Here is an 11,226-nt window from a genome sequence, read left to right on the forward strand (position 1 = left end):
GTTTGAATTTAATTACTTTGTTTATTTTGTGTAATTTTTATTCAAGAGTTACGTAAATGGATTATTTTGTTTATTTTAAATTTTATTTTATAATTAGTTTAATTATTTTAATTAGATTATTAGTTTGAAATTCATTTTATTTCTTTGATTTTAATTACTTTGTTTAATTTAATTACTTTGCTATATTTCTTTTCTTTGTTGTTTAATTTGTTGGTTTGTTTATTTGTTTGTATGTATGTTTTAAATAAAAGACTAACACTATCATGTACTAGAACAGTCTTTGTATACCAGCCTTTAACCAGCCGTCCTACAGCTGTTACTTATCGATCCGCCCGTGAACCTCCCCGCCCGTAGATTTATGGGTTTTATATTGATCGCAGCTACAGGCCCATCACACCTAATTAAAGTTGGTCATGCATCGTGGATTTATGCCGGGTTCGCTGGCAACAGCTGGTGCTGTAATTAGGCTGAACAAACGGGCTTTTTTACTACCTTGTTGTAACTATTCGATTATAGCGAGGGTCAGCAAAAACAAAATATATTTAAGGGTTGGAATTTTCTTTCAACCACCGTTAAGTCAGGTTTGAGACGAAACGAAGTCTCGATAGGTTCGTGTTTTTTAATGGGCGACAGGGCGACTTGCTGCGTTGGTACGTAGGTATGCGGGGTTAAGGTTCTATAACTCTATATATTTAAATACATTTTTTTTTTTATTCAAACGAGTTTACTCCACCTAACGTAACCACATGTAAAGATGGATTTCCTATAGATCTGTAATGAATTAGGCCTTTTTGATTATGATTTGTTGCCCAGGTGTTGACATGATACGTTTTTTTTTTTGTTTTTTTTTTTTTTGAGATATACGTACACACACACACACACACACTTACGCGCGCGCGCGCGAAATTCATACTAGGTCGATAAAGGCGGAGAGAACTTATAGGTATACATTATCATGGTGACAACAAAAGCGATCCTTATTTTATTTATATGAAAGCGTGTTTTCCAACAAGTGTCACCATGCCGTTGTCATTTTCGCAGCGGGGTTTATTTTAAGTGCACCTCGTGCACGCTTGTTTACATTTTAAAACTCGTGTCGCGTGTCTTCCCTAATAGAGAAACGAGAGGAAAGACAACTGTTCTAAAATTAGAACAGCCTTGTTTACAGCCACGAGTATCGTCCCTTGTGAAAAAATTCGCGTCAGAATCTTTAACTAAACAGTCAATTTCTTTAACAAGTTAAAAAATAATTTAGGAAGACAAGGGTTAACAACATTAGACGCCACCGTTTTTGTTTCCTGTGACGACAAGGCACAATACACTTTTTTATTTTATGTCTCAAGTAGAGGGGTGGGATATTTTTTCTTTGTAAGCGTGTTGTAAACAATGGGTAGAGGAAGCGATTACTAGGTAAGAGGGGAGAGAACGTAACGTACATCGCGATATTTGAAAACATGGCGATGTTTAACCTCAACCAAAAAAGGCAATGAACCTAGAAGGAAGACGAATATATATCTTAGTCTTGCAGCAGATTACCTTCCCATGTTCGCTTTAGTATTACAGTTTTCATCAAACTTCTTTTTGACTTGAACTTCGTTAATTTTTAAGAAAGTTTACTTATACATAATACACTACGTCTAATGACAAGTTTTTATTTTTACCACTCAATGTATTTTTCTTTTTCTATACCTTACATTGTCATCTTAATTTTTGATCACCTTAGTAAAAATTTGCTTAAGATTATAAACTTCAAGTTTTAAAAAACAACAACGTCGTGTCAAATGACACACCGTTTAAAATGTCTACATTTAAAGTTCACCAAAATAATGACGTAAAAACTAAATATCATATGACATTAGCATACATATCATTCAATCTAATCACTCTAAAGTACAAATCAATAATTTTTATTGATTAATGGGCTGGGTGAGTTATTTTTATCACTATTCGCCCTTCCCCTTCCCTTTGTCCGCAACCCCTTTCCCCTTCTCCCATCCAACCTTGCGTCATCACACTAACCTCAATACCAACCGCTAGATACACAGACCGTACCACTACCCATTCTATTCCATTTAAGAGACAAAGGCTGTATGACAATCCTAAAGACAAATATTTATTCAACTAATATCACAACCCCTAGACACTACTCCAACAGACTGGGCTATGTAACTTGTAGACGCCACTCCTCGTTGAATATCTCTTGCACCCTACCTACATCGACAACTTTGTTCGCCGCCCTCGCCCTATCCCTAAACACCCGCTTGATAAACACACCATACCACTACCCACACTATTCCCTTGGACAGACAAAGTAACAGACAAACATTTATCCCCCTTCGTTTACTGTCACAAGTGACAACGTTCCCATCCAACTCCGAAACATCCATGCCCCAATTTCGAAACCAGCCTCGTTGAAAACTCCCCTGACCCTAGTTTAACTTTGCCTCACCGATTCCAAAACAGTCCTGTACCAAACATCCATGTACCAATTTTGAAACCTGTCTTGTTGAAAACAAAAAGACCGTCCCACTCTAGTGTAAACTCTACCCCGACCAACTCCGAAACAGGGATGGTCCTCGTTTGAAACCTGCCTCGGTGAAAACAAAATCCTTCCCACTCTAGTATAGGCTCGGCCTCTAACACTTCCAAAACATCCCTGTACCAACTTTGAAACACGCATCGGTGAAACCCATACTCCCCCCGACGCTAGTTTAAACTCTACACCAATCGATTCCAAAACATGCCTGTAACAACTTTGAAACCGGCCTCGGTGAAAACAAAAACCATCCCACCATAGTATAGACTCGGTCCCTAACACTTCCAAAACATGCCTGTACTAACTTTGAAACCACCCTCGGTGAAAACTTCACCGACCCTAGTATGGACTCTATACCTACCGAGTCCAAAACATGCATGTTCCGAGTTCAAAACCAACCTTCACCGACACTAGTATGAACTCGGCTACCAACAATTCCAAAACATGCATGTTTCGAGTTCAAAACCAACCTTCACCGACACTAGTATGAACTCGGCTACCAACAATTCCCAATCATGCATGTACCAACTTTCCAACCTGCCTCAGTGCTAACAAAATTCCCAGACCCTAGTATGAACTCGTCTGCCAACAATTCCTAAACATGCATGTACCAACTTTGCAACCTACCTCGGTGTTAACAAAAACTCCCCTGACCCTAGTATGGACTCTACACCTACCGATTCCAAAACATGCATGTTCCGAGTTCAAAACCAACCTTCACCGACACTAGTATGAACTCTACACCTACCGATTCCAAAACATGCATGTTCCGAGTTCAAAACCAACCTTCACCGACACTAGTATGAACACGGCCCCTAACAATTCCAAAACATGCATGTTCCGAGTTCAAAACCAACCTTCACCGACACTAGTATGAACACGGCCCCTAACAATTCCAAAACATGCATGTTCCGAGTTCAAAACCAACCTTCACCGACACTAGTATGCACTCGGCTACCAACAATTCTCAAACATGCATGTACCAACTTTACAACCTGCCTCAGTGTTAGCAAAACTCCCCGACCCTAGTATGAACGCGACTGCCAACAATTCCTAAACATGCATGTCCCAACTATGTAACCTGCCTCGGTGAAAACTTCACCGACCCTAGTATGGACTCTCTACCTATCAATTCTAAAACATGGATGTATCAACTTCGAAACATCCCTCTGTGTTAACAAAACTCCCCCGACCCTACTATAGACTCGACCCCTAACAATTCCAAAACATGTATGGTCTAGCTTCGAACCCTGCCTCGGTGAAAACGTCACCGACTCTAGTATGAACGGTGCCCCTAGCCAACTCCAAACCTTCCCTGGGCACCCGAATAAAAAATAACTCACCCAGCCCCTTAATCAATAAAAATTATTGATTTGTACTTTAGAGTGATTAGATTGAATGATATGTATGCTAATGTCATATGATATTTAGTTTTTACGTCATTATTTTGGTGAACTTTAAATGTAGACATTTTAAACGGTGTGTCATTTGACACGACGTTGTTGTTTTTTAAAACTTGAAGTTTATAATCTTAAGCAAATTTTTACTAAGGTGATCAAAAATTAAGATGACAATGTAAGGTATAGAAAAAGAAAAATACATTGAGTGGTAAAAATAAAAACTTGTCATTAGACGTAGTGTATTATGTATAAGTAAACTTTCTTAAAAATTAACGAAGTTCAAGTCAAAAAGAAGTTTGATGAAAACTGTAATACTAAAGCGAACATGGGAAGGTAATCTGCTGCAAGACTAAGATATATATTCGTCTTCCTTCTAGGTTCATTGCCTTTTTTGGTTGAGGTTAAACATCGCCATGTTTTCAAATATCGCGATGTACGTTACGTTCTCTCCCCTCTTACCTAGTAATCGCTTCCTCTACCCATTGTTTACAACACGCTTACAAAGAAAAAATATCCCACCCCTCTACTTGAGACATAAAATAAAAAAGTGTATTGTGCCTTGTCGTCACAGGAAACAAAAACGGTGGCGTCTAATGTTGTTAACCCTTGTCTTCCTAAATTATTTTTTAACTTGTTAAAGAAATTGACTGTTTAGTTAAGGATTCTGACGCGAATTTTTTCACAAGGGACGATACTCGTGGCTGTAAACAAGGCTGTTCTAATTTTAGAACAGTTGTCTTTCCTCTCGTTTCTCTATTAGGGAAGACACGCGACACGAGTTTTAAAATGTAAACAAGCGTGCACGAGGTGCACTTAAAATAAACCCCGCTGCGAAAATGACAACGGCATGGTGACACTTGTTGGAAAACACGCTTTCATATAAATAAAATAAGGATCGCTTTTGTTGTCACCATGATAATGTATACCTATAAGTTCTCTCCGCCTTTATCGACCTAGTATGAATTTCGCGCGCGCGCGCGTATGTGTGTGTGTGTGTGTGTACGTATATCTCAAAAAAAAAAAAAAAAAAAAAAAAACGTATCATGTCAACACCTGGGCAACAAATCATAATCAAAAAGGCCTAATTCATTACAGATCTATAGGAAATCCATCTTTACATGTGGTTACGTTAGGTGGAGTAAACTCGTTTGAATAAAAAAAAAATGTATTTAAATATATAGAGTTATAGAACCTTAACCCCGCATACCTACGTACCAACGCAGCAAGTCGCCCTGTCGCCCATTAAAAAACACGAACCTATCGAGACTTCGTTTCGTCTCAAACCTGACTTAACGGTGGTTGAAAGAAAATTCCAACCCTTAAATATATTTTGTTTTTGCTGACCCTCGCTATAATCGAATAGTTACAACAAGGTAGTAAAAAAGCCCGTTTGTTCAGCCTAATTACAGCACCAGCTGTTGCCAGCGAACCCGGCATAAATCCACGATGCATGACCAACTTTAATTAGGTGTGATGGGCCTGTAGCTGCGATCAATATAAAACCCATAAATCTACGGGCGGGGAGGTTCACGGGCGGATCGATAAGTAACAGCTGTAGGACGGCTGGTTAAAGGCTGGTATACAAAGACTGTTCTAGTACATGATAGTGTTAGTCTTTTATTTAAAACATACATACAAACAAATAAACAAACCAACAAATTAAACAACAAAGAAAAGAAATATAGCAAAGTAATTAAATTAAACAAAGTAATTAAAATCAAAGAAATAAAATGAATTTCAAACTAATAATCTAATTAAAATAATTAAACTAATTATAAAATAAAATTTAAAATAAACAAAATAATCCATTTACGTAACTCTTGAATAAAAATTACACAAAATAAACAAAGTAATTAAATTCAAACTAATTATAAAACAAAATAAAATTAAAAATAAACAAAATAAAAATACAAACAAAGTAATTAAATTAAACAACAAGTAAACAAACAAATTAAACAATTAAAAAGTAAACAAATAATCGTGTGTGTGTGTGTATATACGTGTAGCATACGCGTACTAGAAAACCAACAAGGTAATGTCCGGTTTCTCAACCTAATTACACCACCAGCTGTCGCACAACAGCTGTTGCATAATGACCTACGTACTTCACGGAGAGGCACTTAATGTACGTCGTAAATTACCATGACCTTTCAAACCGAGCGGGGGAAACTCGGTGAAGCATAACAAAAATTTAATTAGGTGGGACATCATGCTGTGATGGCCCTGTGGGTGCGATCAATACATTCCCATTAAAACGGGCAGCGCCGAGAAAACTTCTCGGGCGGTCGATACGTAACAGGTGTTACATGTCTGGTTAATGGATGTTATTCACAAAGTACACGCTAACGCACCCCTACCCTCAAACCCCATCATTACTCCCCCTCTCATCCACCAACACCCCTATCCGTTTAAAATCAAATAAACAGTGTCTTTTATTTTAAATACCATACATCAAAGAAAAGAAATATATCAAATAAATAAATAAACAAAAGTAATTAAAATCAAATTACGTAACTAGTTAATAATAATTTAACTAATTATAAAATAAAATAAAATTAAAAATAAACAAAATAAAAATAATTAAAAAGTAAACAAATAATCAAATTACGTAACTCGTTAATAAAAATTACACAATATAAACAAAGTAATTAAATTAAATAACAAGTAAACAAACAAATTAAACAATCAAAGTAATTAAATTACGTAACTCGATAATAAAAATTAATTAAAAATTTAAAAACTCATTAAAACTCATTAAAAAAACGCATTAAAATTACGTAACTAGGTCAAAAAATTAATTAAAATTTAAAAATTAAATTCAAACTAATTAAAAACTCATTAAAATTACGTAACTAGGTCAATGATTACGTCACAAGGTCAATGATTACGTCACAAGGTCACAAAAATGTGACCCACCCTTCACTCCTCCGCCACCCTAGGGTGGGGAGTATTTTACTATATGTCATTGTACATCCACCCTTCGCTCCTCACCCAGCCTCTGCGCCAGGCTGGGAGTATTTTACTATATCTCATTGTACCTACGGCTCCTGCGCCAACCCCAGTTGGCGTAGTATTTTACTATATCTCGTTGTCCCTTCACCCTTCGCTCCTCACCCTGCGATGCGCCAGGCTGGGAGTATTTTACTATATGTCATTGTCCCTTCACCCTTCGCTCCTCCCGAGTATTTTACTATATGTCATTGCTCCTCACCCTGCGCTCCTCCGCCAAAAAACCGACCCAAAAGGGACCTAATATACTACTAGCGGGAGTGATCTCCCCTAAACTTTTTTTTTGAAATTTTTTTTTGGGGGGGGGGGGGCGGGGGCGAACTCAAATTTCCGGGGGGGAGGGTCGGACACGGTTAAAAGTATATATTTTCAATATAAATTCCACTTTGTCCCGGGGGGGGGGGTGTTAGACTTTCTTCGGGAGGGGGGGGGGGGTGTGCCAGCGTATATTCTACATCTATATTAGATCTAGATCTAGGTCTAGATTTTTCTAGATACTTAGTTCTAGCTCTATCTATATCTGGAATCTATGCCAATAATGAGTTTCTATACTTAACTGTTTCAGGCCTTAATTATTTTGTATAAATCTTTTTTTGTTCAGCTATGGGATTGGCTATTTGGGACATAGTTTAGTTTGAAATAATAATGCCTATTCGCGTACCTAAAGTTTCTTAAGTAAAGTAGGCCTACCCCACAAATTTTGCCCCAAATCGGAATTGCCCAGCTAGCTGAGATGGTAGTGTAATAGTTACTGAGATGGTAGTGTGATAGTTACTGAGATGGTAGTGTAATAGTTACTGAGATGGTAGTGTGATAGTTACTGAGATGGTAGTGTGATAGTTACTAAGTTCGACCCACATCATGTCAATAGAATTTTTTTTCTTATTAATTTTTTTTAGATATGAGTGATAAAGTTGCCTATCGGGACTTAGTGGGAAACGTGGCAGGTGAAGTAGAGTTAACCTGTTTTTGTGACCTCAGCATATGAAGGGAAAGTGTGGTCAGACCCGTGTTCAGCCGAAATCGGTGGGTTTAAAAAAAAAAAACATGTCTGTGACCATGACAACTTGAGTATCGTTACAGCTAGGTTTATGAAATTTCATACGTATATGTATTACATCTAATTTGTAGTTCTGTATCAACTTTTTAGCGATTTCCTGAAATAAACTCATTCTACTTTTGTCTTCTTTTTAATTTTGAGTACTTTCCGTATAACGCAAGTTTTATTTTACGCTATTTCCGATTTCTCTAATATTCCGCACTATTATACACACATTGTTTGATTTCGTGGTGCCACCTCCCCCCCTCTCCCCCCCCCTCCCCTCCCCCCCCCCCCCCCCCCCCCCCCCCCCGTCGTCTTATGTAAGTATAGTCGAGAAAGTTTAAGGGATCACTACCGCTTTATTTCATTCAGGATTGTCAAATCTGTAAAACAGAAAACAGAAAAACAAAAAACCAAAAAAAAAAAAAAGAAGAAAAAAGAAAAAAAGTTGAATAACCAATAGAAGTGAAAACAATGTCGGTTCCATTAGATGGATTACTATTGTCTGCTTTTCATCTGTCGAACTGGTCAAATGTTCTCTCTCTCTCTCTCTCTCTCTCTCTCTCCAGCCGATCAAACACTATTTTCTATGAAAGACTCAATGAAATTATCAATGACAGAGTCAATGATAACTACCGCTCTCCTGTATTTTTCTCTCGAGAAACTCAATGATAAAGCGTTAGTAGTTATAAAGAGAGAGAGAGTTTATCAAAACGGAAATAATTCAACTCGTTTAATTAATAAAGCGTTAAACGTAATTATTAATTCTTAATTTCTCAGCGATACAATTGTTTAGGGACAATTAAACTATTTTTTTAAAAATATAGATCCTCGATCTTCATTTATAATTTATTAATTAAAATAAGATTTTTAAAAAATAATTAAAACAGGTCTTTGTACTATATTATTAAAAAAAACAATTAATGAATATAATAAATAATTTTGCAAGGTAATCTTTTATAGAACCTACATGATTAACTTTTCTTCTAATAATAAAAAAAACTCTAAATAAAAACTATTATTCCTACAAATATTAGAGTAGTCTCCCTTGACAGTTTCTATTCGAATGTATTTTGTGTTAATTTTCGTTATGAAATACAGTTGACTTTTTAAATTAATTATATAAGAAAGCAATCTATCTCTGTGTATATTTATTTTAAAAAATATTATTACAATAATTAGAATGGGTGTTTCTGCTTAAATAGCAATTATTCTCATTCTAAATCTTTGGCTATCGAGTTTCATGGGTTTTTAAATTTAAGATTATGAACACATTGGCTTGACGAAAATGATTATATACACTTAAATACATACTAAAATTTACTTTTGTTAATAAACCTACACTATTTTATGCACACATACAAAAAAGAATATTTTAGTGGCAGTTACAACGTCAAAAAAAAGGAAACTCCTTTATACTGAATAGTTCTACGTAACAACAAAAATGTAAAAATACATAGTCCTAGAGCACACTAACACATACATATATATATATATATAATCGAAGATATGTGTGTGTGTAAGTAGGATGTGTGGTGGGTAGACAGGCGGGGTGGAAGGAAAGCAGTTTGGCAGGAATAACGGTAGGTAGGAAAGTAGGTAGGCAGGCAGCAGCGCAGGCAGGTTAGTAGATAGGTAGGTACATAGGCAGGGAGTTAGGTATGTAGGTAGGTGGGCCTAGGTAGGAAGGCGCCTCACTCGGTATAGTGAGCGATTATAGTAGCCCATCATATTCATAGCGTTTCGCAATTATTAAAACGAACAAAGGTACCATAGTACTCACGGGAAAACACGGGGAGCTAAATGGAACCATGCCAGGGCGCCACCAAATCGAATTTTTTTTCGCAGAAACCACCACAGGGGTATTAGCATTAACTTCTCAGATTTGAATGACAAACGAATGAAATATTTGGTAATGCTTAAACAAACCCACATATTCGTTTTTGGGGCGCGGGTTTGTCCACACTGCCGCCTAGACGCATCAAGGCTCACTGTATGAAAGCCTTGAGTGTACGTTAATCAACCTCTGTAATAGTGAGGTAGAACACACATTGCGACCGCCCATGTGTTAGAGACGCGTCCCTTGGCGCTCCAGGGAGCCACTGGTTATACTCCCGCAGGGGCGCCCCTAATTCGGTTTAATTATAAAATATCGTGTGCCACCGTGTCCCTATTGTAGGGTGCTCTTTAAAGAGGCACTCTCTGTAGAGCCCGGGGCGCTCGCTGTCGCCAACTGCCAGGGCGCCGGCGGGCGCTCATTATTCTACTTAGTGAACATTCATAGTAGCCCATCTAAACCGTAGTGTCGCCCGAGGTGGGTCTTGGCCGCTCTGGGCCACTCAACCGCCGGGGAGCTGGCGGATGAACCTGGTGTAGTTTTATCACTGAATCTCAGAGGCGTAGCACCATTCCTGGCGCCTGGGGACAAATTTTCAATTTGGCGCCCCCCCCCCCCTCCCGCCGGAGACAAACTTTCAATTTGGCGTCCCCCCCCCCCCCCCCCCCCCGTATTTTTTAAATATTTATAATGCAAAACTGTAGCTAAAATGAGCTTTAAATTTTTCCCACCCATTTTGGCGCCCCTAGGGTTGGCGCCCGGGGACATATGTACCCCCCGCCCCCATCTACGCCTCTGCTGAATCTAGTATTACCTAAGACCGCAATTGGTGAGATAGCCCCTCTGGATTCCCCTCTGGATTCTGGGCTCATAATCGTATAATGAGAAAAATCGAACCCTCCCAGGGTGCCACACTTAAGAATTTTTTTCTTTCTCGAAACCCTTTTCACCAACTCCCCAAAATTTTATGACTTTCGTACGAACAGTGTCAAATTGCATCTGGCTTTTATTTTTATGGAGAAAAATTGCATTGCTTCCTGTCAGAGACCGCAGATCGAATGGGGCGCCAAAAGGTGTAGACAATTTTTTAAAAATCCTCATTCTTCAGTAAAATTTAAGAAAACAGATTTATACATGACTGATATCCTCAATTATTTTATATAGGGGAGTGTAGGTAGGGATGGGCGCCTTTTTGCCAGCGTTTGAATAGGGTTGGCACAACATTGATAGTTCGCCCCGGGCGCCGGAATAGGTTGCTACACCTCTGCTTCCTGCTAGGGCGCCGCCCTGGCGAAATCTTACCGGGGGGGGGGGCGTGCGGACACTGTTAAAAGTATATATTTTTTTCTATATATATTCCGTTTCGTTCGGGGGGTGGGGGGGGGGTCGATAGACTTTCTTC

Source organism: Physella acuta, unplaced genomic scaffold (genome assembly GCF_028476545.2).
Source record: "Physella acuta isolate Inbredline_101_S28 unplaced genomic scaffold, ASM2847654v3 ptg000944l, whole genome shotgun sequence".
NCBI lineage: Eukaryota > Metazoa > Mollusca > Gastropoda > Physidae > Physella > Physella acuta.